A 12,423-nucleotide genomic window follows, 5' to 3' on the forward strand; every position below is an offset into this window, starting at 1 on the left:
AAAGCATATTAAATCAATCCATTTGACCTAACGGAGAGAAACATGCATTGATAGTGTTCTAAGCTATAAAACAATGTTTCCAAAACTCAATATTTTTGTGAAACACATAAAAACAAATGACGGTATTTATTATTCTCAGTTGTCCTTTGAAGACCATTTCCTCAAGCAGTCTTTTAACAAGATCAAAGGAGTTGAGCTAACCATGGGAAATAATTACAGAATTTGAATCTGAAAATATGCCAAAGGGATTGTTTAGGTACTTTAGTCAAGCCTCTGCACGTTTACATGTACTTTCAATTTCATTTTCCAGCTCTTCTTTGTTTTTGTCTGTCCATTGTTATGATTCTAAAAGAGTTGCAAAATGATCTAAGCACTACTGATTGCACACAAGGTATTTGAACCCTGTAATCAACTACTTGGCAAGGCCTGTGTGAAGTCATATTTATTTGCTCAATTAATGGTGACTTTCCCAAAGTGTTTGCACTGCAATACAGTATACTATAAAAGAGAAGAAAGCACTATAATGTCATCTGTGACTATCATGTATCACATATATTGAAAAAAGTATGTTTTTATAGCTCAGATTACATTTAAATAATTTGACTGACGGTGCAGACTGATTTTGTTTTCCCACTGCTTTTTCTAACTTTCTAGTCTAGTTCTTGCCTTACAAATAATTGTAAAAAGTCTGCCTCTGTCTCTCAAATGTTAAAACTCCCCCATAAATTGACACAGTATACTTGTGTACATGGTGACTTATATACTGTAGATTACAGGATTTATGTAAGAAATGCAGCAGTATGTCTTTCTGTGGCTTTTTTTCTGACTCATCCCCTTAAGTTATGGAACCATGACATATTTCTGTAAATTGCTCATCTGTACTTAAATGTCCTTTTTTCTGACTCATCCACCTGGTCACAAATCTAAAGTGAAACAGGGAAAAACGATAAAGTGCATTTCAAAAGACAGACTGGCTTTATAGAAATTTAAAGAGATATTTTCATACTTTTTGAATAAAATTGTATTCGGTCCCAGTATAATTCATAAGTCTTGCCTATCCGAATTTCAAATATGAAAACTTGTGTATGCGCATTGTTTTAAAAGGGATAAATACACAACAAAACAACTTCTTGTGAAAGAGCACAGCAGGATGTGTATAGTGAACTCATTCTCCTCAAGCAAAAACTGGTAGCATAATAAACAATAAGTTACAGTACATAATTTGCTGAACATGTAAGCTGTTGTTTACCTAAATAGAACTATACCACATCAAGTTGTTATCAAGTTGTTTTCCAGTTGTACCTTCATAATTAGTTTATTCTACTTATTTTTAAATTAATATATTACTTACTGTTATTGAAAAATTGTTATGTAAATTGCTAAGCACCGTACTTATCTTTTTGATATGCAACTGCTGGGTGGAAGAGTACCTCTTCAAAACATTGAAACTATTCACTAAAATGTTAAGTAAAATACAGAGCTCAGCACACATTTTTTAAATTAAAATTTCCTTTTGCCGTGTGGAAAAAAAAGCATCGTTAAGGGATAAAATGTTACATGTTATATCCAAGATTCAGACACTTTTTTGAAATTGCAAAACCAAAATCCTGTGATGTATGCAGCTAAAGTATGCAAGGATTAAAAATTATGACATGCTCTTTAAAGGTGTATTATGAAGGATCGGCTGATGTTAAGCACAATGCAAAGTATGAGCTCCTTCAATTGTGTTTCATATGTTATTGTTGAGTTTGCCCTCTTTACAATTACTTTGCCCCAATGAGAAAATCACTGGGTGCGTCCGAGCAAATTCCAGCTCAGATCAAAGCTGAGTCTCTAACAGAATAGCTCACATTCCTGGAATTCACATTCCCAACGCACATCTATTCACTCACTTAATGAATCAGTACTCTATAGAACGATTAACCTCAAAACAAAAAAATCATGGCAGTTACATAAAGGTTAATGATCATAACTTTCAGAATTTAGGTTTCAATTCATGAGATTTTATGCTTTTAAGTATTTAGAAACCCCACAATTTTATCATCATTAAAATTCTACATTTACTTTAATGCTGTAGCAATGCCTGGGGCTGGTACAATCAGGCTACCTCTTCATGAATTACTTGGGTCTATTTAGTTAGCCGGTATTTTTAAAATTTTGGTTTAGAAGTAATGTGGACTTTTTTGTTCTCGGCTAAGCCAAAACACTGTGGATTTTGAAAACAAATTTAGGCACAATCTTTGCTTAACAACAAAATAAATAAAAAAATTTAAATCAAATCACATTTTTCACTGTAATTTGCTGTCCGTAAACCAGATTTCTTTCAAATTGTGCATCAGAAAACCTAGACTACTGTTTATTTTGAGTGCCAGAAAGTAAGTTTGGAAAGACTTCTACTGGGAGTAAGCAGAAGTGCAGTGTAGCACAAACAGTCAGTCACTCAAGAGCCACCGCCTGCAGGGGATCTGCATGTCATCTGTACAAGACAGAAGGAATTGAACCAAAGGGATGATGCATCAGTGATGGCAGTAGGTTTGGTAATGTGACGTTTGAGCAAATACCTCTAGAAACAGTCTGAAGTTCAATATACAGTATAATAGTATGTATAGTAGGTGATTGCTGAAAGTTGGGGGTTGTCTTTCCACTGAAATTTCATTATGAACTTAACTTTGTGAGCTACTTTAATCACGTGTCAGGGAATACATCTTGAAACTTGTCAATAAAAATGAAGAAAAAAGCAAATTGACTATTATATTGAGCTTACAAAAACTTTGGAGAATTAACACAAAGCACATACTGTACTTTTTTCAATTCACTGGAATTAAAACTGTTCTCAAAAATCATTAATCACTTTAGATATGGGTAGGTTTCATTGCAAGGGGAAATTTTTCAAGGGTATGAATTGAAATTATTCAGATAACACAGTTAAATGATTTAAGCAAAGCTGCCTGTGTGGTTCACACAAAGGCAGCAGAAAGAGCATTACACTTAATTTTTTCAATAGTTATAATTAGTGAATCATGCTTGAGCAGATACTCATATTGCACTAAATGAAAACTATTGTCCAACCAGCACAGTAGAGAAAATATTAACTGACAAAAAAAACAGTTAATTATTCTGGTACGTGTAAAATAATAATGTTAATTGACTCCAGCTACATTATGTAGTGTGGTTTATATTCTCATTTTAACAGTATTCTGATGTTGCATGTAAGGTTTGAGCAGATGTCCTCAAATGACTGGATTTTGTAATAAAGGAATTATTTTTATTTAGAAACTGCAAGAGCCCCTGTCCCAGCAGTTGCTCACTGGAAGTCAAAGACTGATCTGTAGTGAAAATGTCTGCTCTCAACTCCGACCCTGTCAATCAACCACCTGTGAAAGTGAAGTCAAAATATTATTTAAGTAATCATTTCAAGCAAATGAATAATATTCTTTGAAATTCACTTCAGGAGCTACCCCACACTTGGAAAAGATCCGTAAGTCGATGAAAGAAATGAATGGGATATAACCTTTCCTATTATTTTGTATTTATTTAACAAATCAAATTTCTTTTCTTTCTTTAAAATAAAGTAAGCTGTATGAGTAATGGTTTAAGAATGATTGGTTTTGTTTGCTTAACGATAATGAGTTGGTATTTTATCTGTGTCTGAAAACCAGGAGCAAGCACATGGAGCACCAGTCACACAACAGAACACTGCTGTCCAGTCAAACCTGACTCACAGTTGTCTCTGCAGACAAAGCAACATGTGTGTCTCTGTTTGCCCAAGTAAGTTGGGGACTTTTGTATCGCTGTTGAACAGCTATTCATCTCTTATATCAACACACTCAGACATGTGGTGAAGAAAAAAGGAAGGATATTTTTCAGACTGCTATACCACTTTCTTCATTATCAAGAAATTTCCTACTGCTATATTTCAAAGGTTACATTTGACAGTATCTTATTCAACTCACATATGTGACCTCTGGTTCTCTCCTCAAGATTTGTTACCAAAACATTGCTTTCATTTTATCTACAAGCCCTCCTTTGGTATAGTATCCAAGTGAAGATTGTTATAAAAAAATAAACCCCAGATATGTTGCAAAGGGTTTTGCCTCAAAATATTGTCACGCCCTCTGCAGCCAGAGGGCGCTCCTTCTCTGTCCTGTCCCTAGTTTCTGGTCTGCTGTCCTTCCTGTCCCTCTCTTTCCCTTGGGCTATATATTTCCGGGTCTTGCACTCTGTCCTCGCTCAGCATTGACGTTCGGATGTCCTGAGACCCGCCTAGCACCAGGGCGCCCCACGTCCGCTCCCTGAGGGCATAGGTTTCTATACGGCATTCCTGAACTCTTTGCACTATGAGCCCGGGCCTTTTTCCCGTCTCGCCGCTACGCATATGGGTCTTTTTCCGCTCTCCTGCTCCCCAAGGTTAGTCCCTTTGGACGTCCGTGACAAATATTTGTTACTGTCCAAAAGCCATATTGATAACCTTCATTCTTATTGAGAATTAAGTAAATGAATTTCTGAAAAATAACAAAAATGAGTAGAAAAGACTCATGGATAGATGTTTGCATATGTGTTTTGCAACCAGTGATTTAAAAACAGAGACCTGAAGCCAAAATCCTAGAAAATTACACAAAGGGAAGAATTCTATGATTATCATCACCATTTCATTTAAAAGACTATTCTCCTTTGACTCACCAAATGGGTTTTGTTTAGAAATACTTACAGAACATGTATACACTAGGTGTATTGACATAGGATTCACAATCTGTGTTTTCAGGTACCTTATGGCAAAAACTAAACTACATAATTAGATCTATTCCTTTGATTTAAATATAATATGATATAATAAATATAACATTGTGGGAGAAAATCTAAATACTCCTTCAATCATTCTGATGATTCATTTATCAATTCATTTAAATTAATTCAACCAGCCTTGCGATTTCTAGCTTTTGTAATCAAACTTAACTATTAGTTGATTCTCAGCTAAAGCTTTATATTCGTAAACCTCATGTGGGGCATATGTATAAAAAACGTGGTCCCTCTCCAAAGTATTTATGGAGTCAAAGATGAATTAATTGCATGTTTAATGATTGATTGAATAATTGAAACTTTGATTGAAACCCAATTTTTGTGAATTCTTCTTTTTGTTCCTGCAACAGACACTAAATGCAACAATTCTAGGTAGCAGGTCAAGTAGTAACTGAAGATGGGAGACTAAAGACAGCTGCAAACCACAAGGTCATTTCTTTAACCGCCTAGTAACCTGCATTTGTCCATGGACCGTATTTTAATTATGTTTTTTTTCTGAGTACATTCCATTCTTGCACTCTATAGATATCGGCAGGTCATGGCACAATAACAATTAGAATTGAGGCCCCAACATTAATAACATAAACAAGGTATTTTGGTCATACTGATGTTCACTCCTGCTTCTAGAAAGCAGAAAGAAGATTTTCTGCATATTATAACTTAAAATAACTGAAAGCCTCGAAATAACATGGATTGTTAAGGGATAAAATGTTTCGTGTTATTTCCAAGAATCAGAGGCAGGTTAACAAGGCATGAGGTGAAAAAATTGTGTTTAGTTTTGTTTAGGGTTTAAGCATGAGGTTAAAATCCTTAGATAACTCACCATTTGTTTTGTCTTAAAGAAAGAAGGGAACCCAATTGTGTAAAATATTACTATAACAGTATCGGAACATCTACAATCTTTGTAGACAATCATATTTACTAGTCCAGATCTATTGTAGGAGATTAAATGAATGTATCCTGTGAAATGTGTGTGTTTCAAGACAGGTTATAATGGTTTCCAAAGGTTGTCTATAAAAAGCCTTGTTTCTGACCTATGACAAATAAATAAAGGTATGTTATCATGTTTTTCAGCTGAAGGGCATTCTTCATAGAGTTATAGGAAAACAAGATGAGGGTAGCACTTGGTGAATTGTGATACATAAAATAAAAATATGAAAGCCTTAAAGGAATCATATTCTCAGTACTTTTGAGGGTGAGAAAAATACCAGAACAAAACTTAATAAGGAGTCTTTATATTGTGAACAACTTGCTAGACATTTTTTATCTGCTGTATAACAACTAAAGCTAAACTTTACAAGACCCTCTGTTTAACAGCAAAACTATGTCATCAGTTTAGATTGAAATTAAAAGGAGCACAACACTTAAACAAACTTACAAAATCTGAAACTCAAGTAAGTCCTCAAACAGCAGTTAATGAAAAAACATAACATTTTCATAATGTCAGCAGTTATGTTATCAGAAATCTTTTTTAACATTAAACTCAAAGCTCTTGGGCTGTCCTTTCATTCCGCCAAATTAGCTAGATAAGAGCACTAATGATGCCCAGGAGGCTTGAAAGTAGGAGATGCAAACACAGAACTCTATAATTACAATCAGCAACAAAGGATCTATTACAAGAGTTTTTAGGCGGAATTTCAAAAGCTGACATGGAAATTTAGACATTAAAACTCGATAACTGTGGTGATAACGATAGTTATGTAGAAAATGTTTCCCTCGTGTTCTATACTTGTTTTAACAATAAAAAATAGCAAAGCAATCATAAAAATAGATCAAAATAAATAATAAAAACAGTATGTACACCACTTTTCCTTCTTGAGCAGCAGTGATTTGGTAGTTTTGCCATTACAATGAGTTTACCTACATGTGACTTGCAACTCCACATTTACAACAATTATATGATTTAAGGGTGTGGAGTAAGTCAGTTTTATTATGATAAAGAAATTAGTATATTAGTGTATTCAACGTACATATTTCAGAGATTTTTTCTAAGGCTGCTATTTTCGACTGCATCAATGTGCTCCATCAGCTTCTACATTGTTCTTGAGCATCCTTGTTTCTGATTTGCTTAGTGGGTTGAATAATAGAACCCTGATTCATTCTAGTTAGAACATACTTCCTGTAGGAGTTAAAAGTCTGTTCTGAGAAACTGCAATAAAATAAACTTTGAATTGTTTCACTGACATGATGCAACTCACTGGCGCAAGTTCAGTATCGATGTATTTCAAAACATAAAAAAGACTAAAAAGAAACATTAGGAGATTGTACTGCAATATTCCACATCTAACAATGCCAAGCTGAAGCTGCAAAAAATCTAATGAGATTCCTGAACTATCTCTTAGGATTTTCTATATCCCATGTCCTTGGTTCAGAAACAGTCTCACAGCATAACAGCCTGAAAGGAATTTAGTGCTTAGAAATATTTGTTCAGTACTCTGCTGTTCATTGTCAGGACATATTTCAACCAATAGTCATAAACTGCTCTGCAGGTGCATTTGGCTTCAGATACTCTGTTTAATTTGTTTCATTCTATGCACAGGAACATTGGGCCCTTATATAAGAATATCAGTTAGTACCTTTTAATATATTTCAAACCCAGTCATCTTATTAAAAGCTCAATGTTGTTTCAGTGGGTCTTTCTCATATAGAACATCCTTACACCTGCAGAATGAGGGTGGCTTGAATGGATTACAAGGAGATATTGTGTTGTGTAGTTCAAGGTTATAGTCTGTATATTGAGAGGTGTCAAGAATGTATAATGAAAGAAAAAAATGATTTAATGGAAAGTGTAAGAATACATAGAAAATGAAATATTCTTTTACATTTACAAATTCTTCAAGCTATATATAAGTGCCTTGATAATTTGTTTTACATACTGTATACTGTATGGTATATGTGGAGAAAGAGTTGAATAGAAGAGCTGGTATAGAATGGTTTGGGAAATTTGAAAAAGAATTGCTATTTTTTCTTATTTTCCAGGGTTAGTATATATATCCTCATAGATAAACATCTGCTGTTTCTATATATGCTATATTAACTATTTATATTGATATTGATTTTAATATGTAGATGAACATACTATGTAACACATACTGTGTCATAGCAAGTAAAAATGATTCCAAAGACACTGCTAATCAGATAATAAAATATGAGAATAAATATTAATGGATTTCATATTTTACCACCTGAAGAAATGCTGAAAGAACATGCAGTAGTGTAATATTACTGTTAGGAAGTGCCATTAAATACAAAATTAAAAAACACTTAAAATATCATTTATTTGTCCAGAATCTTTCAGATGCTTAAAAAATGTCAGATATTGTCAGAAAGACAGTATTTTCAAAGGTGCCATATACAAACTGAGCATCGTAACAAATTTCACTTATCTTCAACAAATGTATAAAATTATATTAGAAATCTTTGTAATTGCTGATGCACTTGTCTTTTTATTGAACAGCTATGACACAGGTAAGTGCATTATGCTGATTAGCATTTGTTATCTACAGGTTAGAAGGGAAGCCTGGTGGTGCAGGGTTTAGCATTGCTGCCTCACAGTGCTGTGGCTCAATTCCAGACCTGGGGTGTTATCTGTGTGGAGATTTTATGTTGTCCCTATACTCTCGTGGGTTTCCTTTGAATGCACCAGTTTCCTCCCACAGTCCAAAAACATACTGGTAGGTTAATTGGCTTCTGGGACAATTAGCCCTGGTGTGAGTGTGTCTTTGTGTCTCTGTGTGCCCTGGACTGTGTATCCAGCCTTGTTCCCATTGCTTGCTGGGATAGGCTCTGGCTCCCCCATGACCCTGTATAGGATAAAGTGGTTAGAATTATTTAATTAATTAAGAATAAAGGAATTTTTGTGTAACTGATTTTAGCAGTAGTTTAATTATTAATTAGATGAAGCAGTTAGAAAATGGATGGATGGATCAACAGGTTTGATTAAAAGGGGGTCTACTGAGAAAGGCACAGGCTAGCAGCTTGAGTGGCCACCACTGCAATCAATATACAGTAAGTCGTACATTGCTGATGCATTCTTTTCACCAGGTTGAAGATACTGTTTTGTGGGATTCTTTCCTATTTCTATAACATAACCTTGACAAGCATGTGTCTGTTCACTGCTCCCTGAGACCTAGATGCCATACATCATCTTAGTTCATCCCATAGATGTTTAAGGGGCCTCAGGTCTGACAAGTAGGTTTTTGTTATGGAGCAGCTGTCTCTTTGTGATGTCCCAGTCAGTTTAAGCCATAAGAGGACACTTTGGGAGAGAAAATAAGTGCAGGCATTCATAAAAGGCTATAAAAGAGGAATCTAATGCAACTGACTTTCATTAGGTTTCATTATACAGTAAATTGATAAAGAAGACAGAAGACTCTCAAGATGAGATGAAGCCAGTTATGTCTCTTAGACCAGTTTTGTAGTGAGATTGGTCTCATGGTAAGAATACCTTACTTGGACTGGACTGTTGTACACAACAACTAAACCTTCAGCACATCTTAGCCGCACCTGCTGGTGCAGATAAGGGTAATTACATTAAAACCAGATACACTGGTGGAAAGAAATTGACTCCACTGATTGCGAGTCTAGCTCTGATGTGGCTCCCATATACTGATGGCAAAGAGGTGTTGGTTTCTTGTTAATTGGGGCTTAATGATTCCTTCCTTTGCTCTTTCTTTCTTGATTTTCCCCAGACTTGACATTCAGCAGGTTGAATCACCTCATCACCTGTGCCCAGTCAATTCTTCCACTAATGAGGTGATTTAATTCTCATGTGACAGTCAAAGTCACTTAAGTGTAACACAGTCAGTCGTGTATAATTAATTAGTCAAAATTATGCCTAAAACAATTACTTAATATTCAAAATGTGATACTTTATTTTTCTATAAATATACTTGCCTAAAACTTTTCTTGTTGCTCCATAATTATGCCAACAGAAAGACAGTCCGCCCATGGTTAAGCTGCTTTTGTAGAATAAAGAGTTAATTTTTTTATATGCTGTATTATTATCATGGCTGTTAATATAATTTAGGAGACTTAAGTCCATAAAATACAGAAACAGTTTCAATAAACACATTGTGCTTTAGTTTATCCTCTTACATAACACAATTCAGACAGGAATGCTTTGTCAAATGTCCAATAGATATGAAATAAGAATGCAACAGTCTAGGTGCTATAGTCTTTGCTTACTTTTCAGGCCTTTTCAAGGGTGCAGTATGCCCTTTACTATTGTTCTTGAATTTCAGCTTCAGCAGGACTCAGGCAGAATGAGATAACCTAACCGTCTTTGTCAATAGTCTCAGATATCTCAGACTGGGTTGTTCCTGGTTATTGCATAACAAAAAGGCTAAATGAAGTTCTACTGAACCTGTCATCCAGTATGAAATAGAAGAATGCTCCTGAGTGAGGACTGGCATTGCTTTATCTTTAACCACCATTCTTGATTTTAGGCCAATTTTCATTCTCAATGAAACAACAAATCAACAATTTGTCTGCATTTCAAATGCTTCATAAAGCACAGCAAATGCATCTAAAAAAATGTCTAGCGAGGAAAACCTAACCCTAACCCTAGCTCGGGCACTTCTGTTTTATTGTTAACCCAACAGCAGCTCTATGTGTCTTTAAATCATACTGTATGTAAAACTACTGAAGTCATTGTAAAGTATAAGAAATACAATTATTTATACCAAATATGGGGTAAACCCAGTATTTCTTTATTCTTCTCTTATTTGCTTATCTTATATTTTTCGAGTCAATGTTATACTTATTTTATTATGATCATTATTTCTTTAGATACCTTTTTTTACATTTATTATGTTCACTTGGCAGCCTAGTTGTGAGGATAGGCTGCTCAAACTCTCCCTGACTATTGCGAGGATTGCTTTAAGGGTATAGATGGGGAGATGCGAGGGGAATGTGAGACTTATACAGTATACAGTAAATAAGTGTGCAGAAGTGTGCATTTAGGATCTAACCTTCCTCCCTAACTTCTGTTATAAACTTCACAAAGTCATTCAGACTGAAACCGTATACTGTAAAGTATAATTTAAAATAACAGTATGGCTTATAATGCAGCCAGCAGCTATGTCACCCTGCAACTTACAATTGGCAGCCCACTGAAGCTAAGCAGCTATGAGCCTGGTCAGTACCTGGTTGGGAGACCTCCTGGGAAAAACTAAGGTTCCTGCTGGAAGAGGTGTTAGTGAGGCTCACCCTGCAGTCCATGTGGGTCCTAATGCCCCAGTATAGTGATGGCGGACACTAAACTATAAACAAGCGCCATCTTTCGGATGAGATGTAAAACCAAGGTCCTGACTCTCTGTGATCATTAAAAATCCCAGGGTGTTTCTCGAAAAGAGTAGGGGTGTAACCCCGGCATCCTGTCCAAATTTCCTATGCCTCCTAATAATCCCCCTCTATGTATTGGCTACATTACTTTGTTCTCCAACCCCCCCCACTCCAACGGCAGGTGTAGCGACGCACCAGTTGGAGTATTCTTGGTCGCATTTAATGGCAACGTCAGCTCAAAGATTTGGTTCAAACCACCAAATGGAGACGGGCGTGTCGACAAGCGGACCCTGCTGATGCGGGATTAACGCTAGGATGAGAGAGTATGCCTTATAATGCAAATGAAATCTGATTTTCTTTAGGTATTGATTTTGTACAAGCAATTGTCCTCCAGACAATTCTTTTTAAATCATTTGCTGTCAGGTATAACACTGTATGTTCTGATATGATGAAGGAGCTTAACAAAACTCAATAAAACCTCTGAAAGGAAATTATCATACCTATGGAAAATGAAAAACACAATTGCTGTTGTTTTCAATATTATATAAGTGTGGTCTACTTTTAAAATTCCAATGGCTAGAAATTCCTGTGAAATAAATATGTATACAGAGCCTTGCTAAAGCACTCACTCCCTTCCAATGACATTCTACTGTATATGAATAAAAAATGAATGCACATAATTTTAAAGTGAATATTTTTAATCATAACCTGAATGCTCATTCTAAGCCTTTTTTAGATGAAAGAGGTTAAATGTCAGTACAAAACTGCAAAAAACTAGAATATTTTTTAATTATGTTGGTTGAATTTGTAATTCAACAAAATGGATTGTCAACTGAAGCAGAAAATACTTTTGCAAGGCACTGCTATAAACATATCCACATTCCTCCATGTGTATAAATTCTTTGTTGACCTATTTTTTAATCTTTCAGTCAGTCATTGTGGTGCCCATGCACATAAACAATGATAGATTACCCAAAGTGAAGACACTGCGTTAGCCTATGGAGCCTACTGAGCACCAGATGTACTGTTTAAAATACTGTACATTTGAATTCCTCTTCCAGCGGCGAGGTGACAATAATTTTCTGTATTGTCAGACATTGTACTGATTCATTTCCCTGCTTCTGAAATCTGTTAATCTGTCACGCATGCTCTACACCTGTGTCGAGTAGTTGAAACAGCCTTGGTTTAACCTTGAAACATAATTTACTCTCAGACCTGGAACAAAATACATACCTGCCAATTTTTTTTGAGTGCCAAGAATTTGCCGTGTTGATTTTCTGTAAAGCTGGACCGTGCCACATAACTCATGTGGTAGCTGATTGCTAGTTTTTCTTTTTGCCT

Source organism: Atractosteus spatula, chromosome 3 (assembly GCF_055471065.1).
Source record: "Atractosteus spatula isolate fAtrSpa1 chromosome 3, fAtrSpa1.hap1, whole genome shotgun sequence".
NCBI lineage: Eukaryota > Metazoa > Chordata > Actinopteri > Semionotiformes > Lepisosteidae > Atractosteus > Atractosteus spatula.